Genomic DNA, 14,398 nt, shown 5'->3' with positions numbered 1-14,398 from the left:
TCTGTTCAGAGTTCCCTGAGTGAAACCTCATTTAAACAAGCATTTACAATGCAACGGTTTCGCCTTTGCAAAAATTAGAGCTATGAAAAAAGGATAGAAGAGGGAAGAGTCTAGAAATGGTTATTTGGAAGATCATCGAAGTAAAATGAGTAAGAGGGTGGAGGTAGAGCATACTACATGGTCACAATATCACAAATGCCCTCTTTTCAGTATTTGGGCCCCATTCTGTCCTGTTCCTGCTGCAAGAAAATGTGGAAAGTACAATAGACATGAATCTCCCAATGGGCTGCTTGTAATTTCTTTCAAACATATTTTCAGCTTTTTAATCCGTCAGGTCCAAAGCCAGTTATGTTCTTTAAAATGTGTAGTTACATGTAGAAAGATCCATGTACTGATCTCAGCAACTCACTAGTTAACAACAAATATTTCCTTCCCTTATCCGCTAATGACTGACACATTTCATGCGACGAAAGTTCCGGAGAATTTGAGAAGTTACTTATTCCTTTAATTCCGTTTGGAGTTTTGCTTGGGAAGATGATTGGGTCAAGCTTACTAGACAATGCATGCGCGGTCTGTTGCGAGCATATTGTGCATTACCATGAACATAGAAGAGCTTAGAGCCCGCCCATTTCTCACTATTGACTGGCTTTCCCTCGTCACTCTGATTTGCTTGCTTCTTATTCATGTCCCAACTTCATAACCCTATGTTTATCCCTCCCATGGAGCTTTGCCTCTTTACCATGTGAAGGCACCTCACAGGAGACGGTTTCTGAGCCTTAAGAGCCTCATTATCTGAAAAGGTTCCACATCAACCTCTGAGTGACACATCTCAAAAGGTTCACTATAAACCTATGAGTGACCCATCTCAAAAGGTTCTGCACCAACCTCTGAGTGACCGATCTCAAAAGGTACCGCATAAACCTCTGAGTGACCTATCTCAAAAGGTACCGCATAAACCTCTGAATGACCTATCTCAAAAGGTACTGCATAAACCTCTGAGTGACCCATCTCAAAAGGTACTGCATAAACCTCTGTGTGACCGCCAGAACCTCTTGCGGGGCCTAGAGGTACATACATGCACAAGCTCGCAGGGCCACCAGTAACCACATACAACACCAAACCAATGAAAACTCGCTCTAATCATCCCATGGATTAAACACAAACCCATTAGAATCACCACCAAAATAAACCACTGAGCCATCACTGACAAGTGCCTCGTTCTGTCCTTCGGCATTAGAATCCCCACCAAAACAAACCCACTGAGCCATCACTCCCTCATTTAGTTCCAAAATGGGCGTTAATCCTAATTTTAGACAAAATCTCTCATTTTTGCCTTCAACAATATATCTGGCGATATATCCATTTGAAAAAAAGTGGGTTGCATGATGTCCATAAAATTGGCTAGAATTCAAAATGGTAAATGAATACAACTTTTCCATGTTATTCCCCATCGTAGACATGAAAATTCACAGCGTCCAGGCAGAGGCGCAGAAACACCGCCTTCTATTTGTAATATTGCATGCACTATTACCTGCCGTGTTATCAGACCAGTGGTAACTGTGCCCGCTAATGCTCTCCATGGCCTGCTATGAGGGCTGCTTGGGGCAGCAGCCTGCCCTGCTAGTGCCAGAAGAATGCTGGGTAAGGAGCGTATGACCCATACTATCGCGACACAGCGCCTCCTCCCCGATGGGACCTTCTATGAGCAATCAAGCTTTTAGCAAAGGGGGTACGTTTTCGCAGCATGGGGCAGTTGTAAAATCAGATTTTTTTGCTTTTTCTGTGAATGAATATATTGGCATTTGTGAGCTGCCTTCCCCAGCCACGGCGCGTGTTTGCACAGCTGAGCCACCGTGCCCAGCTGGTACAATCTCTCGAGTGATGCTGTCACAGGGCAGCAGCGTGTGTGGTTATTTCAGGCAGACAAGGGAGGTTTATGAAGTTCTAATGTGATTTCAAGCTGTGAAAAGCAATTCATAAACAGATGCAAGGAAAAAATATTTGCTCTGGGAAAAATTGCTGATTACTGTTTGAGGAGAACGAAGTTTATGTTTTGCTGCGCCGGTGGGAATGCCTCGCCATCTAACTGGAGGGCACACAGCGCTCAAAAAAGGATTTCTTCCCCCACACTGAGATTGGGGCATATTTGCAAACAATCATTTTTGAGGATTAAAGGTGGGATGTTGGCATGCTGCAGAGACCTCGCCGCTTCCAGATCTGATGCAGAAAGGAAAGCGATGCGCAGGAGCAGACAGGGAAGGGCGCCGAGGACAGGTGTTAAACAGTACTTTTAAAAACACTGTCCGAGTAACTTGCTTGTGTTTTCTTAACATTTACAGAGTGCCTCGCCTCGCCCTGAACGTTAATAAGTGTCTTGCGCGCGAAATGAATGGCTTACATACGATGCTACAAAGCTCCGAGAAGCCCAGATGCTCTAATTCCAGCGCTACTGCTATAGCAGAAGCACTTTACCCTGCACGACGCACACTGGCCAGCAGAGGGCAGTGTGTGTGGACTGGATATTATCAAGCAATCTAATGGCAAGTAGCTGCCAAGGATGTTACCCACAGGGAGGGCCAGACGTGTCCTATGTGCGCCACATTCTTGTTTGAAGTAATACATGGCAAAACATACTCATTCAAATGCAGCAGGAATCCCCACACGCAGAGTAGGACTGACTATTTGTCCAAATGGGCATTTCCGGGGGGCTGCAACTCTTGCTGCTCAGTTGTTGAACGAATCGGGTGGCTGCGTTATAAGATGTGAGGCACCGGGCGGGCGGCACACAGGAGGGAGAGAGAGGGGCAGAGAGAAAAAGAGAGAGAGAGAGAGTGTCTGAGACAGGAAGAGAGACAGAGAGAATTAAATGAGAAAGCGAGAGAGATACGAAGCGGGGCTGCTTTGAACAGTCTCTCCAGGACCAGGACTGATTTTGGGCCCCCAGTCCGACCCCTGGGGGCCACAATTGCTAATGAGTGTAAAAGAGGTTGTGAGTGACAGTGCCCTACATGAAGGAAAGCGAGGGCGCCTCGCTCGCTGGAGGCCCGCACCCGCCCCCTCCCCCGCCCTCCCTCCCTCCCTCTTTTAATCCCTGGAAAGCTTGTTTGCAGACATTACCAGATTCAATAAACAGGTTGAATCCTTAATGAGAAAAGTCAAGGCGCTGTTTGCAGGGCAGCCCGACCCTGCTCGAGATGCGCACTCTGAATACCCTAGAGCCCGGCTTATACAAAAGCACGACTGAATGAACAAATACATAATGTGACAGTCTGAGAGGAGGCTGTAAGGGAACAAACACTAGGAGGGGGAGTTCAGTGGCAGGGTCTGGGAAGTAGGAAGCTTCATAAAAAAGTCAGATCTGATGTGGGGGCTGGCCGGGATTTTATAAGGGGCAATCAAGGGACAGTTTAGTGTCGATAGTGAACCAAGGGGGCACAGTCATGGCAAGTCACTAGCACGCACCGCAGGGACAAGAGGCGGAGAACTCCCATGGCAAGATCAGAAAGGGCGGCCCAGGGACAATTCCAATTCGGGTGCGCAAGCGATTGATGTGAAGCGGCGACGTTACAACTTCTCTCCACTTCCTTTCCGCCCGCACCTTAAGTAGTCGATCCTCCAGTCCCATCTCGTGGAAACCCAGTCCTGTTGAAGCCGCCATCCTGAAGCACGAACCACTGTATACCGCACACGCTGTCTTCAAGCACAGAAAGGGTCAGAGGTCAGACAGTTCTATTGTCAACAGAGAAAAGGGACTAAAGTACTAGCTAGGAGAAGCCATCTTGGATGAGGAAGAAACTTGTATTATTTCGCTTTAGCCTGACAAATTTAATTACAGATTCCACCCCCACACACCTATTGAACTTCAGTGACTATTTGCAGTGTAAGGGACCTCAAGTGTCTGGAAAACAGAGCAATGTTGTGAGACTTTTCTCCGGGACGTTAAATACGCAGTTGCAGAGACGGAGTCGCAAGAAGGCAACGCACGTGTAAAAGTACTAGCGCTCTACCTTTAGATGTCAAAGAAGAACAAGTAGCCCAGTGCAAAGTGCATGACACGCTGATCTGCTAAGCCAGTTCGACTGCAACAACAGAGACAAGTCAGGTCCCGGGCCGCGCTGTGATTGGCTGACGTCACGGGGGTGTCCCGGCCGGCAGCCAATCACAGCGCGGCCCGGGAATGACGTCACGGGGTGTCCCGGGCCGGCAGCCAATCGCAGCGCGGCCCGGGACAAAGGGGCGGGGCTTAAAGAAAGCACCAGAAACGCCCCCGAATCGCGTTTTCAAGAGAAAACGCGATTGACAGCCTCTGTCTCCCAATGGCTAGCCTCCATTTATGGAGCTAACCAATGAGAGGCAGAGGCGGGGCCGACGTCCCTACTGAAAACAAAAGTTTTCAAACTGGGAGGGGCTGTGCCCCTCGCCAGGTTCGAAACCTAAAAAGAAACCATGACTTTCACGAGATTGAAAACTTTGAAGTTAATGTATAGTTTTGAATTTACCATAAGGTATTGGTTTGCTTTTCCTCCAATATTTTGTGTTTTTTCTTTTACCTTTTTGAGCAATATTTTGCACAGACAAACCTTGTGAAAGGCAACAACTCGGCACTCGTAAAGGGGAGACCTACTGACTTTGCCTGTTAACCTCTTCGCCGCTAATGACAAGGGTAACTCGTCATGGAGTTTCCATTGATTTCAATGGAAATTACATTGAAGTTGAAGGAGCAGCATAGCAGCCAAGTGGTTAACACTGTAATGTGCAGGGGGTGCCGGTCATCCAGTTGTGACTGGCCAACTTTGAATGTGTGGGAGGTAAACAAGAGCCCTAAATGCTTCATGCAACTTTTAAAAAGGTAAATTGAAGGAGTTTTCCACCACTTTGTTTAATGTGTTTGTCTCCTCGTTGGCAGAGATAGGAAGAAAGTGGGCTGTTGATATCTGTTCTTATGCAGACGATACCCAGCTGATGATTACCTTGGATGAGAAAGATGACCCAAAGGATAGGTTATTGAACTGCCTCACCGAACTATCCAACTGGATGTATAGCCATTGTCTGAAGCTAAACGCAGATAAATCCGAAATACTGCTGTTCGGTAGACATACACAGCTATGGGATAGCAGCTGGTGACCCACAACCCTGGGTACCCCTCCCAGCCCGACAGTGACAGCAAGGAATTTAGGAGTGACACTGGACAACACCCTGTCCATGAAAACCCATGTATCAACAAGCTGCAGCAAAGGCTTTCCATTATTGAAAATGCTCAGAAGAGTCTACACTTGGTCCAGTCATTACTAATGAGCAGGCTGGACTATGGAAACTCCCTATTTGTAGGTATGGCAGACTATCTTTTTGCCAAACTACAGGTCGTACAGAATGCTGCAGCAAAAGCAATCTGCAATAAAAGGAAATACGACCCAGCCAAGAGCTGCATGAGAGAGCTCCATTGGCTGCCAATGAGACAAAGAGCCACTTTTAAAATGCTATGTATAACGCATAGAGCACTGTATAACACGGGCCCACATATTCTAAAAAATAAAATCAAATTTTATGTGCTATCTAGAAACCTCCGGTCTCAGACAACAGCGAGAGCAAGAACTACCCGAGTAAAGAGAGCTAGGATGGGTGGACGGGCCTTGTCCCACCTAGCCGCAACCAAATAGAACGAGCTGCCCATGAACCTCAGGCTGACGGATTGTCACCTATCTTTTAGGAAGCAACTGAATACCTTTCTCTTCCCCAAACCAGATTAAGACAAACCACTCTGTATTAGCCTACCGCCCACCATAGACATTATAGCGCCGTGATATCCTACTCAGGATGATTGTTTGCGCTTTATAAGCAACATTAACATTAACATAAATAACATTTTCAAAACACTCGGTCAAATGGTTAATTTATCAGCACAATTTCTTCATAAATATCCTAAGACCCAGAGGTTCTGAAGGGGCACTAATTAGATATTCCAATGTTTTCAGGCTGTGCCAGGCAGACCTTACCCAAAGCAGGGATTTTCAGGGGGTTCATCCTCCCAAAGAAAGATTTGAAATAATTGTGGTACAGCAGTGCATTTCATCACAATTTCTTCAACACTGGCTGCACAGCCTATATCAAAATGTGGTGTATGTCATGGGAATGGTTTACTTCATACTTCCATGAAAGTAGAGCTACAAAATTACTGTCACATATGTGCACAAATTATTATCCAAACCTGCACTACTAATGATTCTACTCAGATATAAAAACAAATTGCAGTCTGTGACAGGCTTGGGCATGAGGGGTCCCAAGCCCATTAGCGCTGAAAGGCTTTATTAATGCCAATACAGCACTTTACAGTTCTCGTAACTTAACAAAACAACCAAATCTCCTTGGTATTTACACAGATACAGCATCAAATACAAATGTGGAACATCACTGCAAAAAAAGAGCAACATGGGCGCAGGGTCAAAACATCTTAGTTCAGTTTTGTTGTTATTGTGAATGTTGCAATCGAGTTATAGCACAAAAGCCTCATAGCGCCTAATTTAATTGCATAAAACAGAAGAGCAAAACACGATTTTCTGTGCCTAGAAGCTGATAATGAACGTGGTCTGAGTACTAATTAGATGTAGATGCTGCTTAACTGGCAGCTCTGTGCATCATTCTCCTGTGGTTTAGATACGAAGGTTCATGACATGATAAACCAGAAATCATTTAATAAAATATATTCTTATTGCAGAACTGGTAGCAATTCTTTGTTAGTGTACTACCTAAGTGTCAAAATACCCAAAGAATTTAACTTCCATGTAAATGTTTCCGCCTTGGCTCTGACTAGGAGCTGTGGTGCTTAATATCAAATTAAGTCATGATGGAAGCATTTTCTACCCATTGCCCACTTTATTTTCCATGCTGAGTAAATAGATAGAAGTTATTTTAAGGAGTAACCTTTCTTTGAGCATAGAGCTGCGTTAAGCTCTGGATGCTGTTCCCTCACTAGATACCTTGATTTGACCAGCTCCAGTAGCCATCTTGTTTCAGCTCTACAGTAAAGTGTAAGAAAGTTGGTAGTACTGGTGACTGCCATAAACGCCATGCAGAAAAGCCAAGGCTCAAAAATCTCCTTGATGAAACAAAGCTGAAGATCATTGCCTCAAGGAACCGTCACTGCAGTCAAAGCAAGACTGACTACCACAAGATTAGAGCTAGCACGGGCGGCGACCTATAACTGCATTTCAAAGCCAGGTTCTGCATCATGGGCTATTGTTTAATGTAGCCGGGATGTCCCCTCTCTCCACTCCTCTTCGCCCTCACTGTTGAACTCATGGCAGAGTGGATAGAAGCGGTGCACAGTTAATAGGGTTCTGTTGGCTTGATTTGTCAGAAGATTCACTATCCCTCTACGCAGACATCTGACCGTTCCAACAACAATTAGAGGGTTCGCAAGGAGACTGTGACATATGTTGCAGGTTTACACAGATGCCTCTGGACTGGCCTTTGAACTGATGGTTAACTGGCAAAAATCCACCTTTAGACAGGTGTGGGGTGCCATGCCTTCACCACCATGTATTCCTCTCAGATAGCTGAATATCAGTTTAAATACATGAGTACAGAGGTCACCCTGAATCAACAAAGGGCCTGGGACCTTAATCATGGCGCTGTGCTGCAAGGTTATTGTCTTAATATGGACATATGCCCCTCCTACCCATCTCTATGTCGGGACGGATGGCTTTATACTTGTTTTCTGTCCATCCTGCAGGATTATCCCTGCATCTTACAGCCAGTTTTTTTCCTACTTTTAGGCCATAAGTACCAGGTAAATTTGGGGCAGTAAACTACCAAGGTCTCATGGAAGTACACTGTGACTATATTTGAAGGGTCTGGGAGGTTCTTGATTTAAGCCTTTAAACTGGGCAGTGCAGATGATAACAGGAGACTGGTTCTTCTGGGATAGCAAATGCCCGGCGTTGCACCTTGAACTCAACACCTCAGAATAGCATGGCGCCTTACACTCACTATAGAGCTGCCCATCCCATTCTCTCCCTCCAATAACTCATTTGCTGTTCTAGTGTGAGGCGCTGAAGTACAATAAATGGCTGGGCAAGGAGACAAATGTGACTTTTCTGTGGTATGGGACTCAGTTGCGTCAGGTCGGAAGATTTGTAAGCTTTAAATCCTGGGATCTGATTAGGATGTCTCACTAGTGAGATGTGGTATAATGACCTGATAAAATCTGTTGAGCAACTCGCACAGACGTACAAGTTACTCTGACCCCAGTTTTTCACGCTTACCCCAGTTTTTCACATACCTCCAGCTCCACCACGCACTCTGCACATCATGAGGCTCGGAAGACTATCCCTGAGTTTAACCATCTGGAGGCCAAATTGGTAACTGAACCCCTGGAATGCAAGGATATTTCTAGACTGTATACGTCCTTACTCCTTACATTCAAACAAAGTCAATACTAGGGCAGTTTGGGAGTGAAATCTAGGTGAGCTGCATGACAAAGATTGACAGTAGGTAGCGATGTTAGCACAGTACCAGGCCATTCCCCTCGAATCGAAGAGTAATTTAGTGCAGTTACCTGCACAGGACATCCAACGGCCCCTGTCAGATTGAAGTAAATCAGGGTTCCCAAGGCCTACACGCTCCGGAGATAACCCACTTACACTCAAGAACTGTTGGCACGGAAACTGTAAAAGGCAAAGAACAAGTTTATTAAGACCCCATGGGGTGGTGGTACACTCAAACAGCACCCTTCGGTAATGCAAGAGGTATCACACCGAACACCGGTGTGACCCCGTTTTATATACAGTTTTGGGGCAATAAAAGATAGGCGGCACAAGTTAAGACACATTTTAAGGACATATATGGTCATGTTTTGGAATACTGCCAGCTCATTGGAGGGGGCACAACTCCGCTGGTCAGTTTAGTGCACATTCCTGAAGGCTTACTGGTCAGCTAGAACTGCGCATGTGCGGCTTGACCAGTACTAAAAATAGCCTGTTGCTGGGCAGACTGGAGTGGTCAGTGGTACGGACAACGGACTAAAGCAGTCACCCGGCAAGCAGTCAGAGCGGGCTAGAGTCACGCTTAAACAGCGACTCCTTCGCTGCAACGATCAAACCCAGGAAAACTATTTCCCGCCGCCATTTACGGCGAGGAAGCAAGGCCACGCCTACCTGAGGCCACGCCCACCCGCCCCTCCTTAGCCCCATAAAAATGTGCAATCACCGGACGCGCAGCGGACGGGCGCAGCGGGCGCGCCGTCAGCGCGCCGAAGGCGCGCCAAAGGCAAGCCCTCAGGATCGAGTGATGTATACAGCTGATACATTATGCGCCCTACGTCCTAAAACCATCCTGGCCTGCTACCACACGGTCACTGCAGGTAAGGCCTTCTCGACTTGCCCACACTGCAATCCGACTCCCCCCCCCCCCCCCCCCCCCTAAATCCACCATACCTGCTTTGAAAGCAGGACTCCTCAACTGCCGCTCCCTCCCTAAACACGCCACCGAAGTAAATCTCTTAATTCAGAATCAGGATCTTGACCTGTTGTTCTTAACGGAGACATGGCTATCTGACTACACCGACCCGGACGTCGTCACAGCCCTCCCCACAGGTTATCTCTGTCAAGCGTTAAATAGACCTAAAGGGAGAGGAGGCGGGGTAGCCATAATCCACAGGGAACAATTCATCTGTAGGATGACTAACGCTGATATCGAGGACTGTGAGTGTGGCCAGTTTTCCATCCAAATCTCTCCAGCCCTCACCATGGCAGGGCTTCTGACCTACCGTCCCCCTGGGGCTCCAGGCAATTTTATCAACTCCATATTCGAATCTATTTCCCAACTAGCCTCTTCCACTTCCAACTTCCTTATATTAGGTGATCTGAATCTCCACTTCCTAGACCCGATGGATCGAGTAGCCTCGGACATCAGACACGACCTTACATCTTTAAAGGTATGTCTAGTGAACAACGAGCCCACCCATGAGAAGGGCCATCTATTGGATCCCATCTTCACCAATATAGCAACGATGACCACCAATCCTCCTGTGACCCTTCCATGGACTGACCATTTCCTGGTCCCTTTTTTCTGGGAAACTCCCACACCTAGTCACCTAACCCCTAAAACCCAGGTTACCGACCGCCAATGGCACAAACTGTCATCTGAGAAATGGCCCCTTTCTCTTACAGATTCCACTCCCGAGCTTTCCTCTGACTCTAATACGGCCGACAAACAATTCAGTGATTGGATCACGTCGTCTCTCGACACTATACTTCCAAAAATCACTACTTTTAAACAGCCTAAAAGGATATCCCCTGCTTCATGGTACACTCCAGAGCTTAAAGCCCTACGGCAAGAGTGTAAAAAAACCGAACGCTCATGGAGACGCGATAAATCAGGAGTCAATAAAAACATCTATTCCATTTCTCTTCTAACTTATAAAACCGCTATTCGCAAAACCAAAAGCGTGTTTTTTCAGGAGAGAATAGAGAAAGCGGGATGCTCCGGGAAGGAAGCATTCGCTATCCTTAAAGAGCTCTCAAAACCTCCAGAACAAGGACGGGGACCTCCTTCCGACCCCAAAGCCGACCAGGAGAAATGCCAACAATTGGCTAACTTCTTCCAGGACAAAATCCGACTAATCCTGGATTCAATTCCTCCCTCGAGCCCGAGGGGAGAAATTGCTCTCCCATGTCCGACATCTTCTACTGGTCTGTCCACGTGGGGCCAGGTCACGATAGACGAAGTACGGACGACGCTCAACTCCATGAAGAGCGGTTCCCCCAGAGATCCTGCTCCTCTTCGGATCCTTAAAGAGGTAGCCCCTTCTATCATCCCCTCCCTCACTCATTTGATTAATACTTCACTCCAACAGGGAGTTGTGCCCCCGAGCTGGAAGAAGGCGGTGGTAAAAGCCTTACTGAAGAAACCCACTCTTGACCCTGAGAACCTGGCGAACTACAGGCCCATTTCCTTACTCCCAGGAGTTAGTAAGATCGCGGAAAAACTTGTCAACAAGAAACTCTCGCAGTTCCTAGAGGCCAATAACAAACTGAAAAATTCCCAGACGGGCTTCCGACCAGGACAGGGCACGGACATCGCCCTCCTGGCGGCGGTAGAGGAAGCCAGAACGCTATTGGACGGGGGAGGATCAGTGGCAGTGATCCTCCTCGACCTTAGCGCAGCGTTCGATACCGTTGACCACCAACTCCTCATCGAAAGACTGGCAAGAGTTGGACTGGAAGGCACAGCCTTATCCTGGCTTTCATCCTTCTTGGCACAACGATCTTATCAGATCTGGGAGAAGAACGCCCGCTCCTCCGAAATGCCCCTCCAATGTGGTGTGCCTCAGGGCTCCTCCCTGAGCCCCACATTATTTAATATCTATATGTCCACATTGGAGGAGGTTATCACCCCTTTCGCAGTGAGTGTCATCAGCTACGCTGACGACACACAATTAGTGGTGTCTCTGTCCCATCCCAAACAACAGAAAGCTGATCTCCTCAACTGCCTCACGCAGGTCCATCACTGGATGAATAGATCAGCCCTAAAACTAAACGGGACCAAAACCGAGGTCCTTTTACTCGGCCCAAAAGGAACCTCACTTCCCCTGGACATGTGGCCAACCTGTCTAGGTCCTCCCCCAGACCCAAAGACAGAGGTGAAAAGTCTGGGTGTATGGATAGATTCTGAACTCTCATTCGCCCCGCAAGCAAAGAAGGTTGTAGGGACCTGCTTTGGTCTTCTAAAATCCTTGAGGAAAGTCCTGCCCCTTCTTCCTCCTAAATCGCAAAAATTACTAGTCCAAGGTCTTATTATATCAAGACTAGACTATAGTAATGCGATTATTTGGGCGCACCGGAAGCGACTCTGAATAAACTGCAGAGAATTCAGAACACTGCTGCCCGGATTATTACCAACACCCCGGCCAGATCATCGGCCAAACCCGCTCTCAAACTCCTTCACTGGCTCCCCATAAGGGAGAGAATTAAATTTAAAGCCTTGTGTCTTGTGCACAAAACTTTGAACAACCAAGGCCCCCCAGTCCTTCGCAATTTTATCACCCCTTACATAGCCACTAGATCCCTCCGTTCCAACGCAGAAAATCTCATCAACGCCCCAAGATTTAGGAAAGTTCGTTCAGGAGGAAGACGGTTCTCGGTACAAGCGGCCCGTCTTTGGAACTCCCTTCCTCGTGACCTACGTCTCGAACCTCAATATCTGCGTTTCAGGAAGTTATTAAAGACACATCTTTTTCCCTAGTTCCTTTGCCCTCCCCGTGAACTCAGCCTCGGTCCTCAGTTTTACTGTTCTAGGGTTCTCCAGCGCTGGGATACCTCCGGGTGACTATGCGCTTTATAAAAATAAATAATAACAATAATAATAATAAAGGGCACACCGGCCACGAGGCCGCTTATGATCTAAGATGGCCGCCGCAACATTCAAAATGGCGTTTTCGTATATAGCCAAGTTAAGGAGGACAACGTGTAGGTTCAGCTAATCGCTAACGCGGCCGGGCCAATTTACGACAGACGACCCTTTTAGCGTTTAGCTGAATCTACCTCATAGTGAACATAATCAGGATGCTCGTCCTCGATGTCTATCAACATAATTTGTGTCACCTCTTTGTGAAGCATCATTTTGTCATGGGCAAGAGCTCGTCTTGATGGTATGCAAGCTGATAAACACATTGAACATAAAACTGGGCCACATTGAATACATAGGCATATAAAAAACATAGCTCCCACAAGTACACACAGAATCGTTAACAGTTTCCAGCCCCAAGTAGCAAGCATGGACCAGAACCATCCCGAAAGTGTCCAAGTTCCATTGTCCGGGTGTATTTCAGCTGCAATTTTATGAAGCTTGGAGATGGCATCATAAACGGATGGAGAATTGTCCGGAATATATACACAACAGCTGCTTCCGATAATTCTACATGCCCCCCCACGATCAGCCAAAACGACATCCAACACCATCCTGTTTTGCAGCGTAACAATCCTGGAAATCTGTAGTTCCTCAGTAATATTCCCCAGGGCAATGGCAGTGTCATTCGCTACAGCCTCGACAACACGTGTCAGTCGTCTTATTTTCCGGCTGTTCAATGCAGCCCCCACAAAGGAGAATAGTCCTAGATTGAAGTCCACATACTGTTGCAATGCAGTGTCTGTCTGGTCAATGTCATCCAGAACAACAGTTCGCTTAACCCTATTCAGAACGAAGTCGTGATACAAGGTGTAATCATTGTGATACATTGGAGGGGCAATGAATACAGGAGGTAACACAAACGATACGTAGCACGTGCCCAACCACCCTAATGGAAGCTGATGGTAGCCCTTCGTTCCACAAATAAAATACGTATTTCGTGATGCAACAAATGAAATGCCATTCGGGCTATCAAAAGTGAGAGTAGTGTTACATTCGCTTTTCCCCACTGCAATCGAGCCCTTATTCCTAATACATAAATCGGCTTTTGTAGCAATGACATTTATAACATGTGCACTAGATACATTAATGTTCCGCTGATTGCTGTATACACGTGGGGCAGACACATTATCAGGCCTATACTCCTCCCATTCAAATCGAGTGCCCTCAGCCCGTGGAAACCCATCCTTGTCATGGGAACATACTTTATTCAAGCGGAAAAGCACCCCCCCCTTTTGTTGGCCATCTCAAAGTAAAGAGGAGGGTGTACCAAGCGTTGCATGATCCATTATGCGAAAACGGGAGTGGAATAAGTGGGGTGCCCCCTCTCTTCTGGTGTCCTGGCAACATCCCACACACCCAGCAATTTGAGGTATTTGTCATGTTATGTGTGTGGTGAAGAATCTGAATGAAGCTGTTATTTAAATACGTTTGTCGGTGTCGTTCTTCATGAAAGGGCAGTGTAAAATGAAAATGTTCAGACGGAGCCGGGGTAGTCGGCAGCAAATGTTCACGTACAGGCACCACAAGTTCGACTACCCAGGCTATGACAGCTATCACCACAATAGTCAGGACGAAGAGAAAGGCACCCAATATTTTCTTATCACGAGATGCCATTGATGCCATAGTTCAGAAATGTTCGTGCAAAGCCTCAAATAGCACAAATTGTTCACAACGTCTCAGATACACGTGCGTGTATACCTAAAAAAAGAAAAATACGGTGCTGAACTCCGAGGTAGCCGTTGTTTTCTTCTCCGGGCCAAGACGGGTGTCGCTACACTGGCAGAACTGATCCCCCCCCCTTGGAATTCCCGGTTTCCGTTTCACAAACCTGGAGCGGTAACCAACCAGTCTTAAAATGCAAAAAAAAATCTTCTTATCGAGGACGCAAGTTGTAGCGCTCTCGTCCGGCAGCAGCTTGGTCCGGGAAGGCTCCCTCAACTTCGGCCGGCGTCACAGCTGGGCTCTTTTCTTTCTCCAAGATCTCTTTGTAATC

General features: G+C 47.0%; 1 protein-coding gene across 1 annotated transcript in view; it reads left to right on the top strand.

Annotated features, from left to right (window-relative positions):
- Positions 1-14,398, top strand: part of LOC147700363 (uncharacterized) — a 54,158-nt gene that overhangs the window by 2,554 nt on the left and 37,206 nt on the right. The gene's annotated exons all lie outside the window — the stretch shown is intronic.

Source organism: Lissotriton vulgaris, chromosome 8 (assembly GCF_964263255.1).
Source record: "Lissotriton vulgaris chromosome 8, aLisVul1.2, whole genome shotgun sequence".
NCBI classification, from domain to species: Eukaryota; Metazoa; Chordata; class Amphibia; order Caudata; family Salamandridae; genus Lissotriton; species Lissotriton vulgaris.
This window is presented reverse-complemented; position numbering and strand designations above follow the sequence as displayed.